Raw genomic sequence first — 14,306 nt, 5'->3', positions numbered from 1 at the left:
AGTGGCCTTTGGGCCGTAAAATCCAAGGGAGTGAACTCATCGACTCACCCATAAACCTCTCTTGGCCTTGTACCACTCCCGGGAACCCATTCTAGGCCCTAAAACCCCGAATTGATGCTAGAATGCCTAAATACTTAAATGGAAAGCATAAAATGATTAATTTCTTATAAAATACATATTTCATATGACATTAGGGTCCTAAAAGGGTGCACAAGTCGTTATTTGGTACAAAACGCTCAACCGACACTTTTACCCGATTCACCCGATTTACGCGATTTCAGGTGAGTTCATACCCCTTTAATGAACCTTTCAAATGTTTTATATGTTTTAGGGGGGATACAAGTTGATTATACATGTATATGGAAAGTTATACAAGACAATTATTCATGTTATGGAAATTAATCACATGTGATTCACTACCCGTAGTTCAAATCACATGTGATTTATCACTATGCCTTATAAATAAATCCTACGTTTTCAAAACTATTTTTGATAAATAATCAAGTTTTAAATGCTCCTTTTGGACAATACTTTTATTAAACAAATATTCTTATAAAATGTAACCACGCTAATATAATTATATAAGTAAGACTTGAAGGACTTAGGACCGATAGCTCGCCTTATTTCCTGTTCTTGTTTGATTGTGGGCTTAGGGTAGTGGTTATCCGTCCGACTGTTGTTGATTTCTTAGTTATATATCTTGTATATTAGTATGGGACACGAGTATTCCTCATTTCATTAGATGCCTAAATCACTAACATGACAAGAACCATACACACTAAGTTAACTATAATAGGTATAATTAATGCTACTACTACTACTACTCACTATAGTTATTACTCTCTACACTATAATATGCACTATTACCAAACAATACACTAGTAAGAGAACACACTATGAACTATACTAAAAGACTACTACGCTATAACAAAAGAGAAAGCACTAAACGGATGATAACACACTAACTCACTACGAGATACTTTACTCACTACCCACTACGCCCAGAGTTTTCCGACAGGAAGACGATGCTATATGTATAGATCTATACGGGGCAGATGCTATTACATCCCGACTGTTAACTTCAGTCCCAGCCGCATAGGTCCAGGGATGCCACTACTGCACTACACTTTGCATGACCGGGAAAGTTATGGGGCCCGCTATTACTCACACTATTGGTAACATACAAGAAATACACTATAACCGAACTAAAATACTAAACTAAAGGTAAAGTTAATATCCCGAAGTAAACAAGTATCTAATACTAAAGGAAGTTGCACCACTATTATTGACTTCAAGCATAACTTACCATATTGCATTACTTATTTGTGAGTCACTATTATACTTTCACGATAAATGGTTTTCAAAGATGAAAATGACATGTTTCTTAAAGGTTGTTGATGTATATTGTAAAAGTCGAGTATAGTGTTTTGTATAGTTTCACATTTTATGTTATTTTACTAAGTCATTTTTATGCGAAGATAAAATGTATAGACTTAGTATACTTTTTGATGGTTCCCTATACATAGGGACTTAGGATAGAAGTTATAGTACGAATGCTTGAACTCACTTCTGCTTAACTCTGTAATTAGACTTTATCAATATAAGATCTGATTAATATTTACTCTCGGTGTTCTTCATCATAATTCATTCAAATCTATCTTTTCTGTTCTAAATTCTCGATAACAATTCTCATCAATTGGTATCAGAGCAGGATTCAAACTGCTTAGATCTGATTTTCGTATAAGAATCATTTGCTTTTTGAGTTACAAATTTACTCAAAATTTTCCGCGCATTTTTGATTTTGAAAATCACTTTTGATCTTCAGATTTGAATTGATTCTGCAATTGAAATGTTAAATCGAGTAATCGATTAGTGTTTTGTGATCAATTCGTTTGATAAATTCTGAAATTCATCAAGGTTTCAAGTTTTCAGATATTTTCTGTGTTCATCAATGGCGAACTTCAACATGAATTCAATGACTTCTTTCTCTCACTTGCTTGGTTCATCAACTAAAATTCCGCTGTTAATTCCAGAATACTATGATCAGTGGGCTGATAGAATGGAAGATTACTTAAATGGAATTGATGAAGAACTTTGGAAGTGTATTGATGGAACAGTACTAGCTACTACTAATGTTCAACCAATTGGATCATCTGCTGCGTCTACTGATGTTGAAGAACAACGCAATCGATTGAAGAAAAATGAAAAGAGATGTGTGAGAGAACTAAGACGTGCTCTACCTCCTGTGGTATACAATTACATTCGTAGTTGTAAAACAGCAAAAGAGATATGGAATACTCTAAAAGAAAAATATCAAGGAAGTGAAAAGATGAAGATCAACTCTGTGAAGCAGTGCCTCGTTGAACTGAAGGAATTCAGACAAAAGGATTCAGAAACTTTAGAAAGTTGTAATGATCGTCTGAATGAGCTTATGTTTCGCTGCAATAGATATGGAATTACTAGATCTACCATGGAGTTCAATCTCACTTTCATTATGAGTCTTTGCAGAGAATGGCGCGGTGTAAGCATGATGATAAAGAATCAACAGTGTTTTGATACAACTACATTGAATGATCTTTACAATCAACTGAAAACACATGAATGTGAGGTCACATAAATGTATGAAGAATCAAAACAAGCTATTGGTGGTCCTTTGGCTCTTGTTTCAAAAGTAACAGACATTGATGAAAAAGATGGTTTTGATGAAGAAGGATTTTTGATGAACTCTGATGATGAAGCAGTAGCATACTATTCGAACAACAAAGTTAAAAAGTTTTTCAAAAAGACTTTTAATCCAAAAGGAAAGAATAGTGATGTGAAAAGTGAAGTAACAAGAACTGGAGGAGAAGAGAAGAAGAAAATGGAGAAAACAGAAGGAAAACAGAAGAATGCGAATGAAGAGAAAAAGTTAAAGGGTGATTCAGGAATTTATTTCCACTACTGCAATGGTGCGAATCATTTCGCAGGTGATTGCATGTTGGGAAAGAAAGAAGAAAAGAAAGAAAAAGTCAAAGATGAAGCTTATTATTCTGAAAAAATTGAATAGTTAAGGGCAAAGAACAAAGGAGTGTCTTTGGTTGCTAAGGGAGAATCGGATGAAGAAGAAAGTAGAACGTATCAGATCTGGTCTTCAGGCTCTGATGATGAAGAAATGAGACATCCAACACATGGAGCTATGTTCGCAAGTTTTGAGGACTGCGAAGAGAACATTTCTGGGAAATGTTTTATGTCTAAATCCACAGACAAATCTCCTTTGACAACCAAGGTACGTGCAATTCTTGAATCTTTTAATATTCCTTTATCTGCTTATGATGCTGAAATTGTTTCGTTTGATGATACTGTGGCTTATTTTGATTCTGTTATTGTGTCTGCTAGTAATGAAGCTAAGAAATTGAAAGTGCAACTTAGTGAGACACAAAGGAAATTAGAAATAAAGAAGAGCAGGGTAGAAAAATTAGAATTGCAAATGAAAAACATAGATTGTGATAGGAATAATCTTTTGAATGATGTTAGATTATTACTAGCACAAAGAAACATCTATTGTAATTTAGCAAAAAGGTTGTATGCAAAATTAACTGCTTTACATCATTCTTCTAATACTAGCAAAGAACAACATAGGAAACTTTTACCTTTTCTTGAGTATGAACGTGAAAAAGTTGATGTTGTTTCTTATGATTGTGAAAGTACAATTGCTCAATTTGACAAAATACCGGATGATAGATATTCATATGGTATTGTCAAAATTGATGAATTTCTGAATGCTGATGAGTTGGTTGATATTGTAAATGAAAGTTTGACAAAAAGTGAACAAGTGAAAATCTTAAAGAAAACCGAAAATTCAACTCTTACTTCGCAATTCAATTATGCTGATATTGATGAAAATTGTGATAATGTGAGTGAAATCAGTGAAATTGAAGAAGAAGAAGAGATTGATTGTTCTCAATTGTCAATCGTTAATATCACATCTAAGATCAACGGTAAAGAAATAGTAGTTGATTCAATAGTAGAGGATAAAGTTGATAAATCTTCAACTTTGCAACATTGTAAGTTTGATAATGTGGAAGTTGAAAGCTGGAAATCTGATGATACTAATGAAAATAAAGAAGAAAAGAAAAATTCAACTGAAACACATCACAGGGTTGTGGTTGATCAAGTGTTTGAAAACACAAAAGAATTTGACAAAGTTTTAAATGACAAAGGCGCACATTATTTGGAAACCAACACAGTGGTATATCCAAATTTTGTATGTACTGATAAAACTATTTTTCCAAATCAAGTTTTTGTCACTACTAGAAATGCTGAGAAAATTCATCCTGAGTTCAATAAAATGGTTGAAAAAGATAATCAAAAGTCAACACCTGAAGGTTTCTTCGCAAATAAAAACACAGTAGAAAACAATTTAACTCAAAATTCTTATGTGTTTCAAAAACAAAAATCATTACAAAAATGGGTGGTTAAAGGTGAAAAATCAAACAAATCTTTTGAAAAAGTTGAAAAATCAAAGGTTGAAGTGAAATTAAATTCTCAAGAATTCAAATTGATGGTTGAAACTTATTCAACAAAAAATAATGTTTCAAAAAGACAAGCAAGAAAAGCAATATTTTGGCAAGTTGTGAATAATGAAAAACAACAAATTTCAAAAACATCGTCAAAATTTCAAGATAAAAACACTAACACAACTTCGAGTTTTCATAAACAAATAAATTCTGTTGATAAAGTTTCATATATTCGCAAATATGACAACAATAGAAAATTTGAGAATTCGCAAAAATTTGCAAATAATCAAAAGTTTCCAAATGTTGACAAATTCACGAATAATTCATCAAATTTGAAGAAATCAAATCAAGTCAAAGCGAAATTTTCACCACAACAACCAAATTTTCCAAATCCTTCAATATCATCAAAAACCAAAGTTTCATACATCAAAGGAAAGACTGATGTAAACATGATCAATAATTGGTTTGAAGGGAAAGGAAAGAAATATCAAAGTGCAAAGTTTTCAGAACAAGAAATCAAAAGTGCCTTTGATAAGTTCGCAAATAATTCTTCAACTGCTAGTACATCATCTCATAATTCGCAAGTTCCGGTTCAAAAATGGAAACCAGTTATCAAACATGCAAATGTTGTGAAGGATAAGATTACAATCAATGCGAATCCAAAACTATTGAATGACTATATTTCAATACCTTACCCATTTCCTTACCTGTTACCACTTTGTCTACCACTTCAAATATTTTTGATCATGCTCTACAAAACCCTTTCACCACACTATTTCCTTCGCAATCACCAGAAAATCCTCAACCTTCGCAACCTACGCAACCAATGTCTGATCAAGAAGGCGAAGGAGGTGTCTTTGGGGGGATACTTGATGATATTCCTTTTGATTCAGATGAAGAAGATATTCCTGATCATATGTTGATGACAGGAAAATAGTTTAAAATACTGAATCAAAAGTTGAAGACCATAATTCAATCACAGGCTGATTCAGGTCGAATGTCGTCAATATCTGCCATGGAGGTTGATATCATGATTAAAGGAGCAGAAAAACGAATAATGGAGAAAATTGCTCAGTCTGATAAAAACAATGAGCTCAGAATTATGTCTCAAGGCAATAATTTTAATTCTGTAGTTCAAGATCTTCGCACAGTAACAAAAGAATGTCATGTTCTTTTTGTTCAAGATGTTAAAAAGGTTCGCGAAGACGTCAACTTCAAAATTCAGGAGTTGAAGTCTGAACTTGCGAAGGATCTTCATGATGTCCACAACAAACAAGATGTCGTTCAACAACAAATTGTGGATATTTCTGTTCAGCTTCAAAAGCTACATAATCTTCTTGTTCTTGCAGATCACAAAGCTGAAATCATGGTAAAATTTGATCAGCTCATTCAGTTGGTCACTGATCTCAAAACAGCTCTTTCGCATTCTTCATCATCTCAAATTCTTACTCCAAAATTCTTGTCTCTAAAGATTAATACTTTAGAACAAGCTATTCACAAATCCCTTACTCCACTCACCAGTTTTACTTCTTTACTTCCAAAGGGTGCTCCGCCTGTTTCCACAGGGGTGCAAGGGGGAGAAGAAAGACGAAGCAAAGAAGAGGATGCGAAAACTGTGGGAAAAGTGATATCAACACAACTTGTTGCTACTCTTCTAATTCCTTCTAAGCCGACTTCTGCAACAACAATCACCACAAGAACAATTACTAAGGGTACTGTTATTGGAAGACATGAAAGTGGTACAAGCTCAAAACCCCAACATGATGTTGTAGGAAGAGGGAAAGGAATTTTATATGAAAAATCAAAAGAAGAGTTGAAAGCAGAGGCTGAGGCTGAGATGGAGAAGATGAGGCAAGTCCAGAGCATTATGAGGCAACGGGCAAGTGATCCTCCCTCCATGAACAAAGGAGATCCCACAAAACTTTACTCTTACGAAACCATAGAGTCAAAAGTTGTATGTAGGGAGATGTATGAGTTCGAGAAATAGCCGAAAAGAAGTTATGATATTGCGAACTCGGATCACTGCCAGTTGGACTTCCCAATTAATGAAATGCTATTCATCAATGCACAATACAAGATCAGTGAGAAATTTGATAATCTGAATGATTACACTCAAATGAAAATCAGATTTCATGCTGTCTTGGGGAAGAATCCTGATGAAGTCTGGTCATTAATGAAAATCAAGAAGGTTGTGACGATAAAGAAAGATGTTATGTTTGAAGAGATGTTACAGAATTTCAGATACTTTGTTATCAGAGCTGACAACAAACAATATGACTTCACAGTTGCTGACTTTCCTTTGATGAATTGCAATGATTTGATTCAAGTAGCACTGATTTTGAAGCATATGGAAGAAAACAATCTCAAAGGCTCTGATACAGATGTGTTCAAAGCTGGCTTCGCACATGTGAAGACTTTCGTAGACAATTACCTCGATTGTCTAGCCCTTACTGATGATGAATTAGCACATATTGTGGGAAGGGAAGTGAAAGTTCCATGGGAGGAGACTTTGACACAATCTGCTTTGTCAAAGTATGTTGTTGGAGAAATTTGCCTCAAACCTTTTGGTATGGTGTTTTTAGGCAGAGACACAAAAGGTAATCCAAAGAAGTTTTTGTTCCAGGTCTCAGAGATTGAAAGATATAATTCTTCGCAATATACGCACTTCATTGTACGTATGAACAATTGCAAGAAAAATAATGAGGGAGACAAGAAGGATTTGAAGAAGGTGATTTCCTGGTATGGAGAGGTGCGAAAGATAATTCACTCTGCAATTCAAAAGCTTATGAATTGAATTGTATCGACTGTTTACAAAGGGGGGGAATGTTGATGTATTTTGTAAAAGTCGAATAGAGTGTTTTGTATAGTTTCGCATTTTATGTTATTTTACTAAGTCATTTTTATGCGAAGATAAAATGTATAGACTTAGTATACTTTTTGATGGTTCCCTATAAATAGGGACTTAGGCTGGAAGTTGTAGTACGAATGCTTGAACTCACTTCTGTTTAACTCTGTAATCATACTTTATCAATATAAGATCTGATTAATATTTACTCTCGGTGTTCTTCATCTTAATTCATTCAAATCTATTTTTTCTGTTCTAAATTCTCGATAACAATTCTCATCAAAGGTTTTCACTTACAATGCATTTTTGGAAAATATAGGATTTTCTAGGTTTTAGTACTACTTATGAGTGTAAATTTCAGCTTTTCATACTATCGGGTCTAATGCTTTTATACGAAAACTCACCCTAAACTCTTATGAACTCACTAGCTTTATGCGGATATTCGTTTTCATAATAACTTGTATCCTCAGGTCAAAGATAGACAGGTACAGGTGCAGCATTTTGGAGAAGGTGGAGCTTACAAGATCCATCTCTTATTTTTGTATTACTTTTGGTGTTTGTTGAACATTACAAAACACACTTGTAATTAAACTCACTATGTAAATCGAATGGTTGTATGTTTCTTGTTTACTATTATACGATTGTGATGATACTGTACATGACGTCCTCCACCCCGAAACGTATTCCGCCGTTATCGGTTTTGGGGTGTGACAGCAGTAGACCACGAAATCTTTCGTTCCCTCTGGTAGAGATAGTATCGGGGCACTGCAGAGTGCTTGCTTCGGTGTTCGGAATGCAACTTCTTGTTTGTCTGTCCATTTGAATGGTACGCCCTTTTGTGTAAGCGAGGTAAGTGGCTTGGCGATCTTAGAGAAGTTCTCAATGAACCTCCTATAGTAGCCTGCTAGGCCTAAGAATTGGTTAATTTATGTGGGTATCATCGGAACTGCCCATCCTTCAATGGCTTTGACCTTAGAAGGATCCACATGTATTCCTTCCCGACTAACAACAGGACCTAGTAAGATAAGTCTATCCCTAGTCGCAGTGAGTTGTGCCCGGGGGTGGTGTTGAGGAAATGGATGCTCCCTAACGACGAGCCACCTATCGTTCTGTGTCTTGGAGTTTAGACTACCACCTCACCTGCCTCATATGGAACTCTCGAAGAACCTCTCGTGTCTCCTGCTCTGCACGCTCGACCCTAGTCCACATCTGGCGTACCTGGTCGGCGGTGCTCTGAGCTAGGTCGCCGATGTTCCGTAACCGTTTCACCATGACCGGAAGGGCTCGATCGGCCAGTCCTCCATCCCTCAGGTCAAAGAACTCGCATGACATGCCGAACGGGGGTCGTTGTCCCTGCTGTATGGGTCAAAGAACTCGCATGACATGCCGAACGGGGGTCGTTGTCCCTGCTGTATGCTCCACCTCCAAAGATCAATACCCCAGGAGGGTGTAGGACCAGTGGGGCCCACCCGGTAAGTGGGCACTCTAATCGGTTAAGGGGGGTTGATGACTTCAGACTCCACGTCCGAATCACCCCCTTCACTATCGCTGGGTTCTTCCTCAAAGCTTCCTTCATCTTCTTCCTCATCCTGTTCTTCTTCTGGTTCGGCAGGCTCGCCCTCGACTTCTGCCTCCGGTTCCCTGTCAGATTCCTCCTTGGGGCCTTCCTCAGGCTCTTCGTCAGGCTCTTCGTCTAAACATCCGTTATTTCCCTGGTTACGGAAGTAAGGATCTCCGGGGTGATGGAAACCAACCATGCTGTCTGCGAGAGTGCGTAAATATGCTAACATTATTCCTAGAATGCTACAACTATTGTATAGAATGAACGGATGTTCTCTTCTTCAAGGTAAAGAGGTATGTTTTTAGGTTCCCTAGCTATCACGATCTCCTCAGGACGTGTGATAGTTATACCTTGGAGGGAATGTAGTTGATCAGGCTACATCTACTCCTTGATATGACTAAGAACAGTCCTGGCTTAACCGAGATACTAGCATTATCTTGTTTGGTTCAGTATTATGTTTTTTCCCTAATACAAGAAAGGATGTTTTTATTGTTATGTTTCACTTATTTTGTTCAGAGTTGTGTTAGTCCCTCTTTTTGGTTTGTAGTTGCATATCAATGTGTGGTTAGATATGCTAGTTCAATATAAACAGAGCTCTGATACCAACCTGTCACACCCCCGAAACAGACGGTAGAAACGTCCGAGGGCTCTTGTGACTTACTTCAATACCATCACAATGATTATACATGAATCATAACATCATTCATCACCATGCATTGAAATATTACAACTGATATTGTTTACATTCAGTACAATGTTTCAAACATTACAATTCCATAACATAAACCATTTGATCATTAATCTAAGCAAAACACCATGACATAACTTGATACATATTCTTCTGTTTACCTATTATCTGAGAATACAAGTTATTTTGAAAAAGGTCAACATATGAAATGTTAGTGAGTTCATAAGTAATGTTATGGAAAAATGATTTCTGTGAAGATTGCAAACCCAGAAAATACGATATTTTCTTAAAAGAGTATTTGTAAAAAAAAGTGTGAAGAGTCGTAAATACGCTTGTCGATTTTGAAAACATGAATAATTGTTGAACTTTCTATACATCACATAGGTTAAAATGTTGAACTCCCCGGGAAAACCCGATGTTTTCCCAATGCGTAAATTACATTACTTGTTTATTGTTGTACCGATACGACGATTGTTTTTGATTACCCAGGTGACATTGGATTAATTAAGGGTTGTGAGTTGTTACCATCACGCATTATTGAAAATGACTAGTTTATAACTACAAATTATGAACGATCCTTGAGGCATCGTCCATACTACTCACATAATCCAACCACCCTGACTTCTCTTGTTTAACGTCACGAATCTGCTTACTCGGTTTCTCATAGCCCCACAACCTAGGAGAAAGGTGGGTAAGAAGCCTCCTTTATTTCCATAAGTCATTCAAGGCTATCGGGAATGCGAAAGGCACTTGGCCCGATTCGCATTTGACTTCTCGACTTTGCTGGCAGTACTAATGGGCCCTTGGGGCCTAACAACATGATAGAGCTATTGAAAGTCCTTTTATATGGAATTAGGTCATAGAAGGCCCATTAACATGTAAGCACGTCCCCTTCGGGCCCAAAGATCATGCTATTGGGCTAGCAAGGTCCAACAAGCATGATTTGAAACTTTCAATCCCAAAGATTGAATATTGACTCCTCGTAGTTATTGCGTGTTTATTGAAGTACTATGGTTTATTGATTTTTGTTTTGTTTTTGATTCGAGACCGAATCAATTCGTTTGGTAACGATATTGGTTGTTGAAAGTGTATTCGTTATTACGTTTCGCCGGTAGTCATGGATTTCGTATTTTGTCTTAACGGAGTTGTTTGTTTAAAAGTAAGATTTTTATCTTTTTACAATGCTTCTTTTATAAAGTTAACACTTTTACTCCTTTATATAAAAAAATTTACATTTTAGTCCTTAAACCATTTTTCTTGATACTTTAGTATCATCACATGTTGAGAAGACGTTTTTAGCCCAAATTTGTTTTGTAAACAACTTAAGTCTTTCCAAAATGAAGTTTCTCGGTTAGAACCCTCAATTTCGCAACTTTGTCAATTTTGGCCCAAAATAGAAAAATTTTACATTTTTGATCCTTTTTGAATTTGAAAAACATTTTTTACCTTTGAAATGGTTTTAATACACTTTAAACCCCCTGTTTTACAGAAAACTTCCTTTTCAGCCCCTCCATCTTAGAAATCTCGCAATTTGGGCTCATTGGGCCGAAAAGCCCAAATTTATCCCATTAAATTCAAAATTTACATTTTAAGCCCCTCAAAGATGTTGATGTTTAGAAAAATTCTTATAGAAACTGTTTGGACCCTTTTGAACCTCCAGAAATTATAATTTATCGGTTTGGGCCCTTAGTTTTGTATTTTTGACAATTTAAGCCTAAAAATGGGTTTTATGTCCAAATATGTTCATCCTAACCAAATGAACTATTTTTCTTGACTTGATTAGTGTAAAATGGTTTAGGTTAGGTTTATTTCCTTTCCCATGTTTTAGATCTCGGTTTTACACACTTGTTCAATGACATATTCACCACAAACACAAGATATCACACACATACGTGCATCAAATCACACATAGCATACATTTATACATAGATCTACACATTTACTTGTATTCTCCCCCATAATAACTCATAAAAACCGAAAAAAAGGGGTATGAAACTCACCTTGTGGTTTGGATTTGGTTTTGATGAAGATTTGAGAGAAGATTTCGACCCTAGCAACCTTTTGAGGAAGTTTTCGAACTTAGATGATTCTAGGGAGTTAGATCATGAATTTGCTTGAGTTAAGATGAGATGTTTGATAAACTAAGAGTCTAGATCATAAATCTAAATATAAACTTACCTTGGATGACGATTTTTGTGGAAAGTCTCTTTGAAAAGCTCTTGATTCTCGAAAATTTGATGAAGAAAGGTGAGGATGCTCTTTGAGAGAGTTTGTTTAATAAAAATTTGATGAAGTGTGTATGTTTGGGAGCTCTCGGCCGAGAATCAATAAGAAGAAGAGAGAGAGAGAGAGAGAGCGAGAGAGAGAGAGAGTTGAGATGACTAACTTAGATGCATGTTGGTCCATGCATGGAGGTATGTGATGTATAAATGAGGTGGCAATCTCACAAGTCAACTCTTCATTCTTTGGGTTGGGCTTGGGCCGAGATTTGGAGAGGGGAAAAGAAAAGGATTGGGCCTTGTATGTTTAAGCCTATTTCATGGTTATGTTAAGTGATGTTTGGTCCAAATAAATATAAATGTGATTTTTATGACATATTAGGGCTAAATGTAACACCCAAAGTCTGGAAGGCCAAGAAAGGAAAGAAGATCCTAATTTTAAAGGACGACTCGGCGAGTCCAAGGAGGAACATGGCGAGTCCGAGCAGGATCCGGGTCGAGGAGTAAGTGACCGACTCAGCGAGTCGGCCAAGGGGACTCGGCGAGTCTGGTATGTGCGAGGAAAACCCTAAAATCGGGACTTGGAGCCTATTTTAGAACCTCATTCTCCTCCTTAGGGTTCCTTTACTGCCTCTCTAACCCAGAACACCAAACCCTAGCCGCTATATCCTTTATTTGAGCCATTTGTTGCCTTGAAGGGTGCATTAAAGCTTGGAGAAGGAAGAAGGAACTTGGAGGTGCAAGAAAGGACTATAGATCTGGGATTTTGAGTGCATTTCTCAGCATTTGGAGGTAATAAACTAGTTCTTGGCCCCTTTTTGCACCTAGATCTATGTGTGGTTGTTGAGGCTTTTTAGCCATAATGCTATTCATTTGAGTTAGAAGCCAGATCTGAAGTTGCTACTTCATATCTAAGCATTTTATGGTCTTGAGAAGCATAAAGTATCAGCCCTTGAGTTGTTTATGGAGCCTCTTTGCCTTAAACCCTAGTTTATGGTGTATTTGCCTAGATCTCCTTCTCTACACGTAAAATTTGCAAATTTACGTGAGGAATAGGCTTGGGAAGGGTAGATCTACATTTTTGAGTCCATGCATGACTCAAAAGCCCTCTGCGTGTAAGGGGATTTTAATGGACTCGGCGAGTCCTTTGAGTGGACTCGGCGAGTAGCATGAAGGTGAAGAGCAACTCGACGAGTGGGATGAACAGCTCGTCGAGTCAGATGAAGATTGCCTTGTACTCGGCGAGTCTGTTCTTAGACTCGGCGAGTCAGGTTGCGAAACCCCAAACCCTTCGAGTTGAGACTCGAATCAGTGAGTCGGGTGGAGACTCGGTGAGTTAGACAGGACAGGACTCAGAAATCTGTAGACTCGGCGAGTCATGGACTGACTCGGCGAGTCGAGACGCGAAAGGAAGGATTCTGAATATATGAACTCGGCGAGTCAGTAGGGTGACTCAGCGAGTAGGGTTAACCTGGAAGGTTGACCTTGACCAGGACTTTGACTTGGACCAGGGTTGACTTGGTTGTCTTTTGGGGGTCAGTTAGACTCAGTGTTGCACTGATATTGGTAGTTCACGGAGCAAGGGGAGCAGGAGTTCAATGTGTTTCCGGGCAGCAGCTAGTAAGATCATCAGCAAGTTCAGCTAGTGCAGGTGAGTTTCCCTTTGTGTGAATGGGTCTAATGCCACAATGATGACCCATGTAGTTATGAGTAGAAGACCAGGGGGTTAGCCCTAGGCACAGTATGCTAGCATGATATTCCGAACGAGGTCCATTAATAGCGGGCGGGTGCCCAAGAATTTGTTTATATGACAGCTTGTACTTGTTGTCTGCGTGATACATGTATGTGCCTGGTAGGGAGGTGAGTGTGGGCGAGGTCCCATATCTCACCAATAGCAGAGTATGGATGGGGTTCTACATCTCACTAGTAGCAGAACAATGGCGAGGCCCAAGTTAAGGAAAGAGTGAGAGTGGGTTGGGCCCGTATCTCACTATCAGTAAAGGCGTGGACGGGGTTCCATTACTCGTCAGTAGCAGGACAAGGGCGAGGCCCAGGATAGGCGAGGCCTTAGGACAGAACCAGTTGTATGTGTTTAGTTTATGTGTGGAGATATGTTTATGTGTTATTATTTGTTGGCGGGCGAGGCCCTGTAACAGGCAAGGCCTAAGTGAAACAGATATGTAACCGAGCGGGGCTCGAAGCCAGGCGGGGCCTGGAGCGGCGGGGCCGTTGTAGCGGGCGAGGCCCGAAGCAGGGGGCGAGGCCCAAGATAGCGGGTGTAGCCCAATATGTGCAGTATGTGATTATGCATGGTATGTGGTAGGGTGGGGAACTCACTAAGCTTCATGCTTACGGTTTTCAGTTTTGGTTTCAGGTACTTACGGTAGCGGAGGGATGAATTCGGGATGATCGCATGGCACACACCATTGAATAGACAACCTGGGAATGTTTACTTTGATAATGAACATGTGTTTTGAAAACATATACTCTGATTATG

Source organism: Lactuca saligna, chromosome 1 (genome assembly GCF_052625555.1).
Source record: "Lactuca saligna cultivar CGN05327 chromosome 1, ASM5262555v1, whole genome shotgun sequence".
Taxonomy (NCBI): domain Eukaryota; kingdom Viridiplantae; phylum Streptophyta; class Magnoliopsida; order Asterales; family Asteraceae; genus Lactuca; species Lactuca saligna.
The sequence above is the reverse complement of the archived record's forward strand: the minus strand, read 5'-3'. Positions refer to the sequence as shown.